We start from the raw sequence: 18,470 nt of genomic DNA, 5'->3' as shown, positions 1-18,470 counted from the left end.
TGGTCCGTCGTGGTTTGCTTCTCACATCTCCATGTGTTGAATGTTGCACTCTTGTAATCCGTCGTGATTTGTTTGCAACATCATCGTTTGTCGAAGGTTGACCGCTTGTGCCTTTATTTGCCAATGTCATTGGGGTTCTTCCTCTGCTCCAAGCCTCTGAATTTTATCATGTACGCTTGATGAAAACATCGCCCAAGCTCGCCTATATTGTTATCATCGTCATCTTCTCTATCTTGTTCTCATCACGTGGCTCCTGCCTCTTCTTTGTGGAATCTCTCCTGTATACTCAACAGAAAATATACCAAAATATAGATCTATTGAAATTTTTATGAAATTACATTTCCAACGAGTGGTCATTCACTTTAAACGGAGTCCAAACGAGGGAGTTATGCCCGTTTCACTTTTGGCGCTGCGTGCTGTCCAGAAATTTCCAGAGTGCACAACCTTCAATGTTTTGGCCATACCCGATTGTAGGAATCTCCGATTGACTTGGTTCTTAATTCGTTGGGACGGGAACTTCGTGGAGCTTTTGAATATCTAAAAATATGCTGCTATTTGCTTCTAAGATTGAGCATAATATTGATGATAACAATGACTTCTTGCGAATCGATCCGAAGATATCGATGATCTTGATCTTGTGGTCTTCGGAGCGTCTTGTTGTGCATCCTTGGCTTCAAGGTCATCACCATTGATTCACAAGAGAGTAGCATGGCTCCAATGGTCTGTCTCCATGGTTCTTGCTTTGCCTAAGGTGTCGGGATCGAAGGAGGCTCCCATGCTTTGTGTCGATGATCAGAGCGGTCTCTTTCTTTGATTGCACTCGACTAGAAGCTTCTTGAGCATCCCATGGAGAAGATGGGTGGCACCATGGTTCCTCTAATCTTGTTGCCTCTAGCGTTGGTCAACTTCAAATCATCAACTTTTGTGCACAAGGTTCTCCAAACATCTTGTGACATCGTCATCACTTTCTCTATTGTTTGTTGCTGCCTCTTCTTTGTTGAATTCCTTGATCATCCTGCACAGAACATGTACCAACATTCTACTCCATGGAAAGCCTTATGAAATTACCTTTTCAACGAGTGGTCATTGATCCCAAACGGACTCCGGATGAAGAAGTTATGGTCGTTTTACTCCGGCACTACGCTCTGTCCCGAGACATTTCAGAATGCGCAGCGTTGAAGGATTTTACCATAACTCTTCACACCGATCTCCAAAATTCATGATTCTTGATGCGTTGGAAAGTAGACTTGATGGAGCTTCAAAATAATCTATTATTTGCTCATGGTACTTCTCTGATCTTGGACGAAAAACTCATTACAACAGTAACACTTTGGAGATGATGATGATCTGATCGCACGATTTTCTTCGCGGGCATGCTTCATACCTATTGCTTGAACAAACAATTTTTTTCCAAAAACATTAGTCTTTAAAATCAATTGACACGGCGGTTTACCTTATTTATCATCTTTTGCTTTGGGGAGAGGGGACTCGATAGCGGATGCTGGGCCACTAACAAAAGTTAGCACCTACCACTAAAGAGCGGGTCTTTACGTAGCCATCAACTTGCTTGAGTGAGATTGGACTTGTCAAAGTGCAGACGTTGAGAACTTCTCAATCGCTTTGTGTCTAGAGTTTTACCTACATTCATGGACACAAACAAGAAACACAGGATATATGCAATAATAAAATTAGGGTTAGTCCAAAAACAAGATAGATCGCCCTAGGGTTCGTGTTGCCGATCCCCGGCAACGGTGCCAGAAAAGCTTGTTGACGCTCCTTAGCGCCCCGGTTTGTATACCGCAAGCACACGGTTCGTGTAGCTTTTCCCTTAGAGTATTCCCCCAAGGTTTATCAATCCGTGGATCGACAAAGAACTACCTAAGGTTTTCCATCTAATCTAATGGATCTATCCTAACATGAAGCATTGATTGCATATAAAGGGTAAACCTTTAATAGATATGAGTGATATGTAAAGGTTGATCTCATCCATGAATATAGGCTTAATCATAGCAAAACCAAATATATGACTAGGCCTATCGTCATCTAGTTGTAATTCAAGCTAACGAGCGGATAAATCATGCATCTCAATCAAAAGCATCTTTAAACTCAAAATCTCCAATCCGATCCCTCGATACCCAACCTACTAAGTGGCAACGGCCTATCACGACGCCACCCCTTTCAATAGGATACCCTGAAGCAAGTCAAACCCCCTTTGGTAGTTCCGCCATGAACCTCTAGCCACCATGACTACAAGATCACGCTAAGCGATCTATCTCGATAATAGATCTAAGATGAAGCAAACCCAAAGAGAAGAACGAAATCGAAAGAGGAGAACATGATCGCTAATAGATTCGGAAGACATGATTATCATTACTCACATAATAGATTCGTTTGGATCATCACCGCCATGTGCACACCATCGATGAATCCAACTAGCTCAAGAACTCCGCCATGGCACAACCACGCAGAGAGGCCACGGCGGCTAGGGTCGGCCTAAGCCATCTCCTAGACAACTTCGAAGACTTGCGGCGGCCGTCGTCTCCCTCCGGTCTTGGCCCTAGGTTTTTGTCGAGTTCTGGGTGGATGGATGCCTCGAGTTGAATAAGGTGCGAGCTATTTATAAGCCGAGGAAGCCACCGGTCGAAGGGGAGGTCGAACCGACCTAAAAAAGGGCTGGGCCGGCCGGCCGGCCCATTCGGCCTAGGCTGGCCGGCCTGGCTCATTCCTTCACCGTCTTGTGTCCTCCTTTCGCGTGCAGACTCCTCGCATCTTCTAGAGTTTATGTCCTTCACGATTGCACCCCTTTTGACATCGTTATCTTGGAGATATCTTCGAGGAAAGGATAGGATAGGGAATCCTTCCTTAAATCTTCATTTGCTTTGCTTAATCCCGAAGTATCTTGATCTCATCTTCGTAGGCTTGGTCCTTTGGGCTCTCTTGGAGGATGGATGTGCATGAATGGGCTTCGAATCAACATGGGCTTTGGTCCTTTCTTTGGGCTTTGGCCTTCGTCTTTCTCCATGTTAGCGCTCAATCACGGGCCTCGTCATTTCATGCTCCAAAATAGGCCAAAAACCTGCAAAAATGAAGTTCCTCCAAAATATATGTGCAAGTGTGAAAATGACCAATAATTAGGCCGGGGTTAGGACGGTTAGTGATTTTGATATTAAATTCATGCCACTATCAAGGATAAACAAGGGATAAAAGGGGGTACTTAAGGAGCGCCAACATTCCCCCCATGCTTAAACCTTGGTCGTCCTCGAGTAAGTCTAGGAGCTTTGCTTATAAAGAAATCAGCGTTGCTCCTCAATGTCCTCTCTGCACTTAGTCATACATAACAAGACATATTGCTCTCTCAAGTATTTAGCATTTAAGTTCATGTTGTGACCGGCTACTTTTTCATTATGGAAGATAGACTAGCAATTAAAGAACAAGCCACAATAATAAATAAATGCAATGCTCTCAAACTTAAGCGAACTTCAAACCTTTACCTTGTTTCATCGTGAAGAGTTTTCAAAAGAATGCGTATCAAACATAAGTGAGGTTCTCTTGCAAAAGATCATGGAAATACTCATCTCATCAAGTCGCTCAAGCCTACATTAGAATGTCTTCAACCTATTCTACTCATATGTAAAAGTGGAAGGCTTATGTGGAGCTTGGTAGGTAAAAACAATCCTAGCAAAACATTATATCTGAAATATTGTCAAACTAAGAGAGAGATCTATTGGATTTACTGAGACTAGTCAAAAAGGCCATTGGAAAATAATGTTGGAGAGGGAGAAAGATGAAACACACACATTTAGATAGGTGGACATGTGCAAGTGGCAAATGGATGATCCCGAGACACAAATGAAGTTCTCGTTATCGGATTGCACATGGTTGGAAGATTTGAGTATGGAATAGTTCTTCAAAGTAACTTGGAAAATTAATGAAGCCAAAAAGAACTAAGAAGAATTTTATTCTTCTCTCTTTTTTTTCTTTCATAGTTGTCACCTTGTTGTTCTTGTATGGTGTTAGCGAGGCGCTAATGCCTGAACGCCCTCTTCTGGTTGAGCTGGCGATGATGTTCATAGAGATCTTCTGCTGGATGCTGCTCGTCCAGTTGGACGGTGACGGCCACCGCTGGAGGAGGAGGAGGAGCAGGTAGATTCTCCTTGGTAGTAACTTGGGCGTCTGTGATTGTAGGAGGAGTAGTTTCCGTGTTGTCAGAAAGGTACTCGTTGAAATCATTAGAATTGTAGTCGTCGAGGTTAAGACGCTCCGTGGGATCACCCTCAGGTTCTTCGGCGATACGAACTATGAGGATTTCATGGCAGTGGTCTTGAACTTCTTGGTATTGTTTGCTTGAGGACGGGTCTAAAGGAGTGCTCTGTTGGTAGGGCAGATCCTCTAGCTGTGAGGCAGAAGCATTGGGATCTTTTTCCTTCCTGAGGTGCACTGTCCGTCCTTGCGGCGTTGCATATATAATCAAATTAGGGAGGGAGTCCTAGTCGGACTTGGAGTTCTTAGCCGAGTTAGACTCGACTTGTTTACTATACTGGATTAGGTCGTCCAGCTGTTCCTCCGAATTGGAGTACTTAGATTCGGAATCAGTTAGCCCACCGATTTTTTTGTATGTATGCTTTGGGTGAGCGAGAAGCGGTATGCCCATCTCTATACGGAGGGCGTTCTCGTTCATCCAATGTAGCCATGATTGAGTAGGAGTTAGCCCCTCAGGCTCCTTGATCCATGGTTTGTCATAGATTGAGTTGCTGGATTGTCCTGGAGCCTTGGCTTTTCCTTTTTTGAGCTTGGCCAGTTCCCAAAGAGCGTCAGCATGCTCGTTTGGTTTGGCCATAGCGTCCATGAACAGCTCGACGTTGTCTGACCACTCTTCAAGATCGTCGAATGGTTCAAAGTTCTCGAGACCGTTCATGAAGCGATCAAAGTCCTGATCGAATTTGGACTTGACTGGTTTCGGAGTCCGAGTGTGAGCAGGTTTCGGTGAAGGGCTCTGAGGTATCCTGGAGATAGACAGTCCCATCCGAACAAGCCGGGGGTTTGTCTCACCATCTCCCCCGCAGATTCCTCCTCCCGATTTCTGCTCTTTGTTTTGCAGAGTGCTTTCAGCCACCTTAATTCAGTTAGCAAGCTTTGAATTTACCCGATCGATCCCTGGGAGCATGTCGCCCAACTTCTTCTGTGGTGGGTTTAGCGCTTTAGGGTTCTGTTGTAGCGCAGATGGGCTGAGAGTGGTTTCTGCAAGTTTGATGCAGCCCTCTATCGATCGTGAAACTTGATCCACTCCGGCGAGTAGTTCTGAGTTTTTGATCTTAGGGCGTTTGATTGTCTTCAGATGAGCCAGGTATTTTCCAAGAGTTTTGAAAAAGTAAGGCTTATCGGAATCAGAATTTGTGTCGAACTCGACCAAACCAAGAGTTCGGTTTTGAGTTGTCACGTTTCTTGGGTTGTCCGAGTCGAGTTCGGGTGGAACTCTTTTCTCATCGAGATCCGCAGACTCGCGGATGTCGGCGAGTTGGGAGCGGGTTTTCGATTTAGGCGAGTTAGGCGTGACAAGGTGGCTGGAAAAGCCTGCCGTTCCATCAGCCGTGCAAGCCCAAGAACTGAAAATGAAAGTCGTGCCTTCTGGCACGCTGTTGGCGTGTCTTGATCCGGCCATCGAATTCGTTGGTGAACTCGCCGAATCCCCTACCCGGCGTGCCTGCTCTCGGTGTTTACCGCCAAGCCTGCTCAGGGATACCCTTAGCAGTAGGGTTTGTAGGTAGGGATCGACTGCTCTAGAACTCGATGGTACAAGAAACACAAAGATTTAGACAAGTTCGGGCCGCGAGTTTGCATAATACCCTACGTCCTGTGTGGTTTGTATTGCCTTGGGTGTTGATGTTTGTTTGGAGGGGGTCCCTGCCTGCCCTTATATATCCGGGGGGACAGGGTTACATGAAAAGTCCTAGCCCAGTACCGTTGGAGTCCTACTACAAAACAGTCCTACTACAAAACAATCGGGTAGTTTCCTTTGTACTGCAGCTAGTTCTACACCTATTCGGGTAGTTAAAAAAGAGGTAAGGTACATCCATGAGCTATCCCTTACTCTAGAACATTCTATGTCTATAAATAGTCCCGCTGTCTCGGGTCTGACAACATGCCCACAAGGCATGTCAAAAAAAAGCGAGAAAAAGAGAAGAGAAAAAGATAGCCCCAATCCAAAGAAAAAGAAAAAAAGAAACAAGAGGGAGATGATTCATACAAAGTAGTTCATCAACCATCCACCAAAAATATATTTCCACACACTTGCACATCTTGATCAAGGTTTATGACTTGTTTATCCTTTGGATCTGATTTTTTATTTAGTAAAATATGAGAAGCAAGTTTGTTTTTATACCATCCATACCTACAGCTCCAACAAAAAGAAGCCTTAGGAGTAGGATGGAAAAGTAAGTCAAATTTTCAAAGCCTTGGTGAGGTTGAACACCATTGAGCGATTTGAGAGTACTATTTGAGGAGAAGTTTGAGCTATGTTTTCAATTGCAAAAATTATAAAAACTCCAAGTATGCTTCATAGTTGGGTAGTGATGCCTTGTAACACCCGGTTTATAAAAGAACACAAACCGAGCAATCATATACGTGCCAGGATCAAGTCACACGTATATACAACAGAATCAACAGTATATCACAGCACATATCACGAATAAGTCATAATAAATTGAAATACGAATGTTATTTATTACAATAATGACAAAATGTCTGATACAGCGGAAGCGAAGTACAAACACGATAAAAACTCTCCGAAGCTGAAGCAGGGCGCCACAGGGACGTCGATTGGGAGACGAACACCTAGAAGTCCTCGTAGTCCTGGTAGAGCTGGACGAACTCCCTCCCGTCAGCAGGAACTGAGCAGCAGTAGCGTAGCCAAGAGGAACAAGTAGAGAAGAGGCAAGAGTGAGTACACAACTTGTACTCAACAAGTATAACACAAACTATGAGGCTCTAAGGTTGGCTGACTCAACTGCATTAGCTTTTAAGTCTTGGCAAAATTTTATTAGAGCTATTTACTACAAGTTGATGAATTACCGTAAAGCCAGTTACATAGTAATTAATCAGAATTAATTCAGAAACTACTGAGAACCAAACCGAACCCACCAAGGTAACCCCGAGAGGCACCTCCCTCGTCGGAAGGAGATAACCCCACTAATCAAAAGGAGGATCTGGGCCGCTCATAACCGTGAGCACGGCTAGTATATCAGTTTTACACTCTGCAGAGGTTGCACATCTTTACCCACAAGTCGTGAGCTACGCCAGAGGTTTATCACACTTCCTTAGGTGAGATGACTAGCGACTCACTACGAGGCCGTTACAAAGAATCTCGTTGGTAAGGCGTAACCGCGAGAGTTAGGTCAGCGACGATGGGGCCCACCTCCGGGGGTACAAGCACAGGAGCGCAATCCAAGCACAGACCAAGCCGGAGGAGCAGGGACCATTGAAGCTTACTACTCTTGCCCCGCAGGTAAGTTACTCCAAACCAAAAAGACCTAATTAGTAAGCCAAGTCTATCCCATTCTAGCCTTGTGGTAGCGCTGTTGTCCCAGGTTGTCGCTCTATGAACCGGTCCTTATGGAGAGTGGCCAACCAAGCACTAAGCACCGTGCTGGCCCCCTAAACCATGTTTCTACAAAAACCATCTTTTAACGAGACGTGAGCCACTCATCCACACAGAGGGCCACTCTCAGAATTAAGTTCAAGTAAACCATTAGTCAAATTAATTAAAAAGGACCAGAGTGTGTTATAGCGCAGCAACCTAACTCAACTAACCAAAATGCAACCCAAGGATATATAAAGGATATAAAGTGGCTAGGACAGTCCTTATAGGCATACAGAATTAAATGCAGTATGAAATTGTATTTAAAGATGATAGGTTGTTCATGTTATACTTGCCTTCCTCGTACTGCTCAGGCTGCTGCTCAAACTGCTCTGAAGACGGCTGCTCCGGGTACTGGTACTGGGGCTCCTCAGATGGATCAACGTCTACTCACGAACACATGGCCAAAACAATGCACAATAATAAGCATACGAGCAAACACTAACAAAAACTAAGGAACAGTACATCAATACATAAAAACAGCAAGAAAAAACTGGTCTAGAACTATTCTACGCATTACAACGATCGCGTGGACATAAAGAACGCTTAAAAGAGAGCTAAAACGCATAATCTAGGCCAAAAACAAGTCCTAGGGGCTTTTCTGCTAGAAAAACTAAGTTCCAGGGGGTTTTCTGCAAAAACCGAGGGCTTAAACGTAATTAACCATTAGCTCCAGGGTCTAACTCGCAAAAACATCACGGGTGGACTGCGGATTCTAATTCTAAAGAGCTCAGGGTCTAAAACGTAAAAGGAAGGGCAGATCTGGAATTACTTTTCACCAGAGATGGACTGTGGGTTGATATCCCTAAAGGTCAGGGACTCTTATGCAAAAAGAGCGGGCCGAACCGGTATGCGCGGTTTCTGGCCGCTGGATCTAGATCTGAGGGCTAGAGTCAGATCGGCGCGGGATCTAATCGTGGCCGTTCACTTCGGATCGAACGGGTCAGGGTGAAAGGGCGCGCGGGGCGCGGCGGCGCCGTCGCCGGAGCTCTACTCCGTGGCAGAGGAGTAACCGGAGTAGGGAAATCTGGGGCTTCAGAGCCCGGTTTGGGTCACGGTTTAGTGCAAAAGAACGAGCGTGGCATGCGTGATACAACTGGGCCAAAATTTTGGCTCGGCAGGTGTCTGGGAGGCACTGGGCTCAACGGCGGCGGGTTGGCGCGGCGGAGCACGCCGGCAAGCGCCATCCCAGCCTTGGATTGGGTCTAGGCGACTCTATAGCTAGCGAAAAAGGAAAGGACCGGTTTACAGGTTCTCACCGAGGGCGCGGGGTGGCCGGAGTAGCAGCGGAGTGGCGTCGGCAGCGTCGTCTAGCGGCGGCGCACGGACGTCGTCGGGGAAGAGGTCGAAGCAGAGGTGCGTCGGGCTCCTAGATTGCCCCAATCGACTTTGGATGTGCCTGTGGGGAAGATACGGCGGTCAGGGGGGTCGGGAACCCACCGGAGGCGAGGAAATGCTTGGAGATCGGCTCACTGGCGGCGGAGGTTCAAGTCAAAAATTCCGGCGCTGCAGGCTAGAGGTCGAGGGCAGCAAGCTCGGGGAGACACCGGGCGGCGAGGCGGTGCTGCTGCGCTGCTTGGCCGGGGCCCTGGTGTCACGCGACGGCCGGTCCACGGCGGCGCAAGGGTGCGGCGGCTCGGCGGCGCAAGATGTGCGGCTGCTAAGGTTTTGGGGTGGCGGCGGGGTGGAATGAGGTGCAGCGGGGGTCCGTGGGGTGCTAAATAAAGGCCGGCGGGGATCCTGGGAGGGCGTGCCCAGATGGTAACCTCGCCGAGATTTGCGGGCGAAGGGCGCGGCCGTTGCGCGAGGTAGACGGCGAGCCTGACGAGGGGGCCCGACGTGTCGGTGGCGGGGTGAGCGCGAGCCTAGCGCGGTGCGGAGGAAACGGGCGGGCCGAGCGAGCGCGAGTTGGGCGTGGGCCGTGCGCGCAGCTGGGCCATCACGGAGGGAGGTGGGTGGAGCCGGGCCGAGCGCGTGGGAGCAGGCCAGCGCGTGGGGGCGGGACGCGCGCATGCGGGTTGGGCCAAGCTGGGCTGGTTCGTTTGCTGGGCCGCGGGGAGAGAGAGAAAAGGGGCTGGGCTGGGTTGAGTTTGGTTTTGGGTTTGGGTTAGGTTTTCTATTTTCCTTTCTCTTTTCTATCTCTACTTCAAACAAAGTTTGAATTCAAATCAAAATTTGAATTCAAACCACACTCAAATAATTAAAACTATGCACCAGCATGAATGCAACACCAAAAAATTAAACCTATGATAAATTTTAATTACTTAAGGAACAAAAATTAGATTAAGTGCCATTCTAAACACAATAAACCTTAGAAATTTAAATGAAGCCAATTAAATTTATTATTAAATGCTGAAATTTAAATTAGGGTGTTACAGACCCTACCCCCTTAAAGAAATCTCGTCCCCGAGATTTAGTTGGGCTGGCTAACAAAGAGATCTGGATATGTCTTCTTCAGCTTATCTTCTCGCTCCCAAGTAGCCTCAGCTTCACTGTGATGACTCCACTGAACTCTGCACATCCTGATGCGCTTGTTCCGAGTAACCCTCTCTGACGTCTCCAGAATCTTCACCGGATGCTCAGTATAAGTCAGATCTTCCTGCACATCTACTCCATCCAGTGGTGCCTGCTCCTCGGGTGCTCGCAAACACCTCTTCAACTGAGATATATGGAAGACATCATGAACTCCTGATAGGCTGAGAGGTAACTCCAGGCGATAAGCAACTTCGCCTTTCCTCTCTAGCACCTTGAATGGCCCCACATACCGAGGTGCTAACTTCCCTTTGACATTGAATCTGTGGATTCCTCTCATCGGAGACACCTTCAGGTATACATAATCACCGACACTGAAAGTCAGGTCTCTCCGTTTGCCATCTGCATAGCTCTTCTGTCTGCTCTGTGCAATCCTCAGATTTTCTCGCACAGCCTGAACCGTCTGCTCCGCATCATCTATGATCTCAGGGCCAAAGAGCTGCTTCTCACCAATCTGATCCCAATAGAGAGGAGTCCTGCACTTTCTGCCATACAATGCCTCAAAGGGGGACTTCTTCAGACTGGCCTGATAGCTGTTGTTATATGAGAACTCAGCATAAGACAGGCACTTATCCCAACTAGTACCGTACTGAATAGCACAAGCTCTCAGCATATCCTCCAACACTTGGTTGGTTCTCTCTGTCTGCCCATCTGTCTAAGGGTGATAAGCCGTACTGAAACGCAGCTTCGTATCCAATGAGTCATGGAGCTGCTCCCAGAATCAAGAAGTGAACTGAGACCCTCTGTCAGATATGATCTTCTTGGGCACACGATGCAAGCAGACAATCCGAGAGATGTACAACTCTGCGAGTCTAGCACCGGAGTAAGTAGTGTTCACTGGAATGAAGTGAGCAACCTTCGTCAGACGATCCACTACTACCCAAATGGAGTTGTACCCTTTCTGAGTACGAGGAAATCCAACAATGAAGTCCATAGTGATCTCCTCCCATTTCCACTCTGGAATCTTCAAAGGCTGTAACAGACCTGCTGGCCTCTGATGCTCAGCCTTGACACGCTGACAGGTGTCACAAATAGCCACGTACTCTGCCACTGAACGCTTCATCCCATACCACCAGAAACGTTCCTTCAGATCATAATACATCTTCGTGCTGCCCGGATGAATAGAGTAGGCTGTATCATGGGCCTCACTCAGAATCAACTTCCGGAGATCATGCACATCAGGCACGCAGATCCGGTTCTTGTACCACAAGGTACCCTGATCATCCTCTCTGAAATGAGGAGCCTTGCCCTTCTTGAGCAACTCACGAATCTCCTGCAGCTTCTCATCATCTTTCTGATGCTGCCTGATCTCTGACTCTAGAGTCGGTACTGCCTCAAACGCTGCACTCGAAGTATGATGCAAGAAGCCCAGACTCAACTGCTCGAACTCCTCGCATAACTCTGGAGGCATCTGGAAAGCCACGGCCATGTTGACATAACTTCTTCTGCTCAGAGCATCTGCTACAACATTGGCCTTGCCCGGATGATAGACCAACTCTAGCCATCTCCTCTGCCGCATGTTCAGCTCATTCTGCGTGAAAATAAACTTGAGGCTCTTGTGATCAGTGTAGATATCACACCGCTGTCCATACAAGTAATGCCTCCAAATCTTCAGAGCATGCACAACTGCGGCTAACTCAAGATCATGAGTGGGATAATTCAGCTCATGCCGACGTAACTGCCGTGAAGCATAAGCAATCACTCTGTCCTCCTGCATCAGAACACACCCAAGACTATCCTTCGAAGCATCACAATATACCGTGAACCTCTTCGTCTGGTCTGGCAGAGTCAGGACTGGCGCCGTAGTCAACCTTTTTTTTAGCTCACCAAGGCCCTCTGACGCTCATCAGTCCACACGAAAGCCACATTTTTCTCCAGCAAAGAAGTCAAAGGCTTCGCAATTTTGGAGAAATTCTCAATGAACCTCCGATAATATCCAGCTAAGCCCAAGAAAGACCTGACTTCCTTTACTATCTGCGGTGTCTCCCACTCTAGCACATCCTTCACCTTGCTCGGATCAACAGCAATGCTTCCCTGAGAGATAACATGACCGAGGAATGGAACCTCGTCAATCCAGAACTCGCACTTGCTGAACTTGGCATACAACTGATGCTCTCTCAATCTCTGCAATACGAGTCTCAGATGCTCCTCATGCTCTTCTTCTGTCTTGGAGAAGATCAGAATATCATCAATGAATATCACCACAAAGACATCCAGATAATCCATGAAGACCATGTTCATCAGATGCATGAAGAAAGCCGGGGCATTAGTCAAGCCGAAGGACATGACTGTATACTCATATAGCCCATACTTGCAGGTGAATGCCGTCTTCGGAATATCCCCAGGACGGATCCTCAGCTGAAAATAACCCGAACGAAGATCAATCTTCGAGAATATACGAGCACCTCGAAGCAAATCAAAGAGATCCTCAATACGGGGCAGTGGATGCTTGTTCTTGATAGTAACTGCATTCAGCTCCCGATAATCCACACACATCCTCTTCGAGCCATCCTTCTTATCTACCAGCAATAATGGAAAAGCCCAAGGAGAGAAGCTGCGACGGATATAGCCCTTGGCTAGTAACTCATCAATAGTCTTCTTAACTTCTTCATGCTCTATAGGTGCCATACGGTAGGGCCGCTTTGCAATAGGGGCTGTGCCAGGCAAGAGATCAATACAAAACTCAATGGCGCGTTCAGGTGGCATACCTGGCAGATCATCCGGAAAGACATCCGGGAATTCAGACACCACGCGAATACCGTCCGTGGGTCTAGCCTCCATCTGATGAAGAAATCCAGAAGGCTCTACTGCACTGATAACAACCTCTTGGCCACTGGAAGCTAATAGCAAGACTGTCCTCTGAGCACAATCTATCCGGACTCCCCATTTGGCCAGAGTCTCCATTCCCAGAATGACATCAATGCCCTTGGTGTCTAGCACCATCAGATCAGTACAGAATTCTACTCCCCTCAAGGAAACACTGACTCTCGGGCAGTAAGTGTGAGACCTCAACTGTCCACCCGGTGAAGATACTAACAGGCACCTCTTTAATGTGCTAGTATGAATACCATGATGCTCGACAAAAGACTGAGTAATGAAGGAATGCGTAGCACCAGTATCGAAAAGCACTATAGCTGGATATGAATTAACCATGAACGTACCAATAACCACGTTGGGAGCCTCGGCCGCTGACTCGGCCGTCACGTGGTTCACTCTGCCCTGAAGTGGTGCCCTGGGCTGAGCTGGGCGCCCCTGCTGTCCTGCCTGCGCCTTCCGGGGGCAAGCGTTGGCGTAGTGCCCCGGCTGGCCGCAGTGAAAGCAGGTGCGAGGGGGTCCCTGAGCCTGCTGTCTGGCAGGGGGAGCTGCCTGCCGTGGAGCCTGCGGTGCCGGTGGAGCAGCACGAGCCGGAGGTGCCGGTAACCTCTGGCCCTGCCCCGCCTGCTGCTGCTGTCGAGGCGGGTATTGCTGTGGTGGCCTCTGCTGGTACTGCTGAGGAGGCCGGTACTACTGCTGGTACTGCTGAGGCTGCTGGAGGCGTGGACGAGTGTTGCTGCCGGAAGCAATGGGGACAATCTTCCTCTTCTTGTCCTCCATCTCCAGGTGCTTGCGCTCAGTGTTGAGCGCGCTGTCAACCAGATGGTTGAAGTCGTCGAAGCGGAGGTTGAGCAGCGCGTACTGGAGGTAGTCCTCAAGGCCCTCCATGAAGTGCTCCTGCTTCTTGCGGTCATCCGCAACATCGGCAGGGGCGTAGCGAGCCAGCTGAAGAAAGCGATCACGATACTCCGTGACCGACATAGTCCCCTGAATTGACAAAGACAGATAGATATCGAAAGATTAACTCAAGATTCATAAGGATAGGACAAGGGGCATTAGCTCAAAAGAAACCGCTGAATGATTATATTTAAGGTTACCTGCTTCAGTGCAAGGAACTCCTTCTGCTTCATCTTCATAACGCCCGCGGGGACGTTGTGGCTGCGGAAACGCTCCCTGAACTGGAGCCAAGTGAGAGCCTCGCGGTCCTGAACTGGGTGGGACTCCCACTAGTCCAAAGCTGCCACTCGCAGCTGTCCTGCTGCGTACAAAACGCGCTCACGATCATCGCACTGGGCGATGTCCAGCTGACGCTCCACTGCACGGAGCCAGTCGTCAGCCTGAAGAGGGTCGGACGTGTGAGAAAACATCGGCGGGTGACCCCTCAGGAACTCAGCACGCCTATCGCGAGGCTGCGGCGGTGGAGGAGGCGGAGGCTGAGTGTGAGCCTGCTGAAGAGCCTGAACAGTGTTGTTCAGGGTGGCCATCATCTGCATCTGGAGCTGGAAGTACTGCTCCGGAGTCAAAGGCGGAGGCATCGGGATCCCGGTCCCCTGGGTGTTCTGACCCTGGTTGTTCTGCCCCTACTGGTCAGAACCACGCCTGGTGTTCACCATCTGATTTTGGACAAAAGATTTCACGAGTAAGGATATTGCAGTAATAAATTCAGATGGATACAATAACTCTTTGCGGAAAAAGACTCAGATCTGATAAAGTAGACAGGATAGAGTGGACTGTTTTACCCCAAACGATCTAATCCATTTTATTAATTAGTTAACTTAACATAAGAGTGATTTTCTTTAAACAAATTTAAACTACTAAGCTATGCAATCATTCAAAAATCCAAATCAAACATGTAGCATAATAACAAGCAGACAATTTTCACGACTTAGCCGAGTTTAACATACGACTCGACTAACACAATGCGTCGCGGATCGTGCTATCGTATTATTATAAAAGGGTCACCTAGCTAATACTCATGGTGGTCAGATGACTGATTCAGGCCAAAATCTACGAAAATTATTCTTTAGAGAGAGAAATCAAGGCAAGACGGGTAAAAGTCATAGAAGTCAAGGGGTATAATAGTAAAATAGTTTCAGCAGACAAGGATTGGAGAGAAGAAGTCCTAAAACTCGACCAGTTCTATCTAGGCTTCGTCCTACAGTCGATACGGCTCTGATACCACTCTGTAACACCCGGTTTATAAAAGAACACAAACCGAGCAATCATATACGTGCCAGGATCAAGTCACACGTATATACAACAGAATGAACAGTATATCACAGCACATATCACGAATAAGTCATAATAAATCGAAATACGAATGTTATTTATTACAATAATGACAAAATGTCTGATACAGCGGAAGCGAAGTACAAACACGATAAAAACTCTCCGAACCTGAAGTAGGGCGCCACAGGGACGTCGACTGGGAGACGAACACCTAGAAGTCCTCGTAGTCCTGGTAGCGCTGGATGAACTCCCTCGCGTCGGCAGGAACTGAGCAGCAGTAGCGTAGCCAAGAGGAACAAGTAGAGAAGAGGCAAGAGTGAGTACACAACTTGTACTCAACAAGTATAACACAAACTATGAGGCTCTAAGGTTGGCTGACTCAACTGCATTAGCTTTTAAGTCTTGGCAAAATTTTATTAGAGCTATTTACTACAAGTTGATGAATTACCGTAAAGCCAGTTACATAGTAATTAATCAGAATTAATTCAGAAACTACTAAGAACCAAACCGAACCCACCAAGGTAACCCCGAGAGGCACCTCCCTCGTCGGAAGGAGATAACCCCACTAATCAAAAGGAGGATCTGGGCCGCTCATAACCGTGAGCACAGCTAGTATACCAGTTTTACACTCTGCAGAGGTTGCACATCTTTACCCACAAGTCGTGAGCTACGCCAGAGGTTCATCACACTTCCTTAGGTGAGATGACTAGAGACTCACTACGAGGCCGTTACAAAGAATCTCGTTGGTAAGGCGTAACCGCGAGAGTTAGGTCAGCGACGATGGGGCCCACCTCCGGGGGTACAAGCACAGGAGCGCAATCCAAGCACAGACCAAGCCGGAGGAGCAGGGACCATTGAAGCTTACTACTCTTGCCCCGCAGGTAAATTACTCCAAACCAAAAAGACCTAATTAGTAAGCCAAGTCTATCCCATTCTAGCCTTGTGGTAGCGCTGTTGTCCCAGGTTGTCGCTCTATGAACCGGTCCTTATGGAGAGTGGCCAACCAAGCACTAAGCACCGTGCTGGCCCCCTAAACCATGTTTCTACAAAAACCATCTTTTAACGAGACGTGAGCCACTCATCCACACAGAGGGCCACTCTCAGAATTAAGTTCAAGTAAACCATTAGTCAAATTAATTAAAAAGGACCAGAGTGTGTTATAGCGCAGCAACCTAGCACAACTAACCAAAATGCAACCCAAGGATATATAAAGGATATAAAGTGGCTAGGACAGTCCTTATAGGCATACAGAATTAAATGCAGTATGAAATTGTATTTAAAGATGATAGGTTGTTCATGTTATACTTGCCTTCCTCATACTGCTCAGGCTGCTGCTCAAACTGCTCCGAAGACGGCTGCTCCGGGTACTGGTACTGGGGCTCCTCAGATGGATCAACGTCTACTCACGAACACATGGCCAAAACAATGCACAATAATAAGCATACGAGCAAACACTAACAAAAACTAAGGAACAGTACATCAATACATAAAAACAGCAAGAAAAACTAGTCTAGAACTATTCTACGCGTTACAATGATCGCGTGGACATAAAGAACGCTTAAAACGGAGCTAAAACGCATAATCTAGGCCAAAAATAAGTCCTAGGGGCTTTTCTGCGAGAAAAACTAAGTTCCAGGGGGTTTTCTGCAAAAACTGAGGGCTTAAACGTAATTAACCATTAGCTCCAGGGTCTAACTCACAAAAACGTCACGGGTGGACTGCGGGTTCTAATTCTAAAGAGCTCAGGGTCTAAAACGTAAAAGGAAGGGCAGATCTGGAATTACTTTTCACCAGAGATGGACTGCGGGTTGATATCCCTAAAGGACAGGGACTCTTATGCAAAAAGAGCGGGCCGAACCGGTATGCGCGGTTTCTGGCCGCTGGATGTAGATCTGAGGGCTAGAATCAAATCGGCGCGGGATCTAATCGTGGCCGTTCACTTCGGATCGAACGGGTCAGGGTGAAAGGGCGCGCGGGGCGCGGCGGCACCGTCGCCGGAGCTCTGCTCCGCGGCGGAGGGGTCGCCGGAGTAGGGAAATCTGGGGCTTCAGAGCCCGGTTTGGGTCACGGTTTAGTGCAAAAAGAACGAGCGTGGCATGCGTGATACAACTGGGCCAAAATCTGGGCTCGGCAGGTGTCTGGGAGGCGCTGGGCTCAACGGCGGCGGGTTGGCGCGGCGGAGCACGCCGGCAAGCGCCATCCCAGCCTTGGATTGGGTCTAGGCGACTCTATAGCTAGCGAAAAAGGAAAGGACCGGTTTATGGGTTCTCACCGAGGGCGCGGGGTGGCCGGAGTAGCAGTGGAGTGGCGTCGGCGGCGTCGTCTAGCGGCGGCGCACGGACGTCGTCGGGGAAGAGGTCGAAGCAGAGGTGCGTCGGGCTCCTAGATTGCCCCAATCGACTTCGGATGTGCCTGTGGGGAAGATACGGCGGTCAGGGGGGTCGGGAACCCACCGGAGGCGAGGAAATGCTTGGTGATCGGCTCACTGGCGGCGGAGGTTCAAGTCAAAAATTCCGGCGCTGCAGGCTAGAGGTCGAGGGCAGCAAGCTCGGGGAGACACCGGGCGGCGAGGCAGTGCTGCTGCGCTGCTTGGCCGGGGCCCTGGTGTCGCGGGACGGCCAGTCCACGGCGGCGCAAGGGTGCGGTGGCTCGGCGGCGCAAGATGTGCGGCTGCTAGGGTTTTGGGGTGGCGGCGGGGTGGAATGAGGTGTAGCGGGGGTCCGTGGGGTGCTAAATAAAGGCCGGCGGGGATCCTGGGAGGGCGTGCCCAGATGGTAACCTCGCCGAGATTTGCGGGCGAAGGGCGCGGCCGTTGCGCGAGGTATTCGGCGAGCCTGACAAGGGGGCCCGACATGTCGGTGCGGGGTGAGCGCGAGCCTAGCGCGGTGCGGAGGAAACGGGCGGGCCGAGCGAGCGTGAGTTGGGCGTGGGCCGTGCGCGCAGCTGGGCCATCGCGGAGGGAGGTGGGTGGAGCCGGGCCGAGCGCGTGGGAGCAGGCCAGCGCGTGGGGGCGGGACGCGCGCGTGCAGGTTGGGCCAAGCTGGGCTGGTTCGTTTGCTGGGCCGCGGGGGGAGAGAGAAAAGGGGCTGGGCTGGGTTGAGTTTGGTTTTGGGTTTGGGTTAGGTTTTCTATTTTCCTTTCTCTTTTCTATCTCTACTTCAAACAAAGTTTGAATTCAAATCAAAATTTGAATTCAAACCACACTCTAATAATTAAAACTATGCACCAGCATGAATGCAACACCAAAAAATTAAACCTATGA

The sequence above is a fragment of the Panicum virgatum genome, chromosome 5N, assembly GCF_016808335.1.
Source record: "Panicum virgatum strain AP13 chromosome 5N, P.virgatum_v5, whole genome shotgun sequence".
Classification (NCBI taxonomy): Eukaryota; Viridiplantae; Streptophyta; class Magnoliopsida; order Poales; family Poaceae; genus Panicum; species Panicum virgatum.
This window is presented reverse-complemented; position numbering follows the sequence as displayed.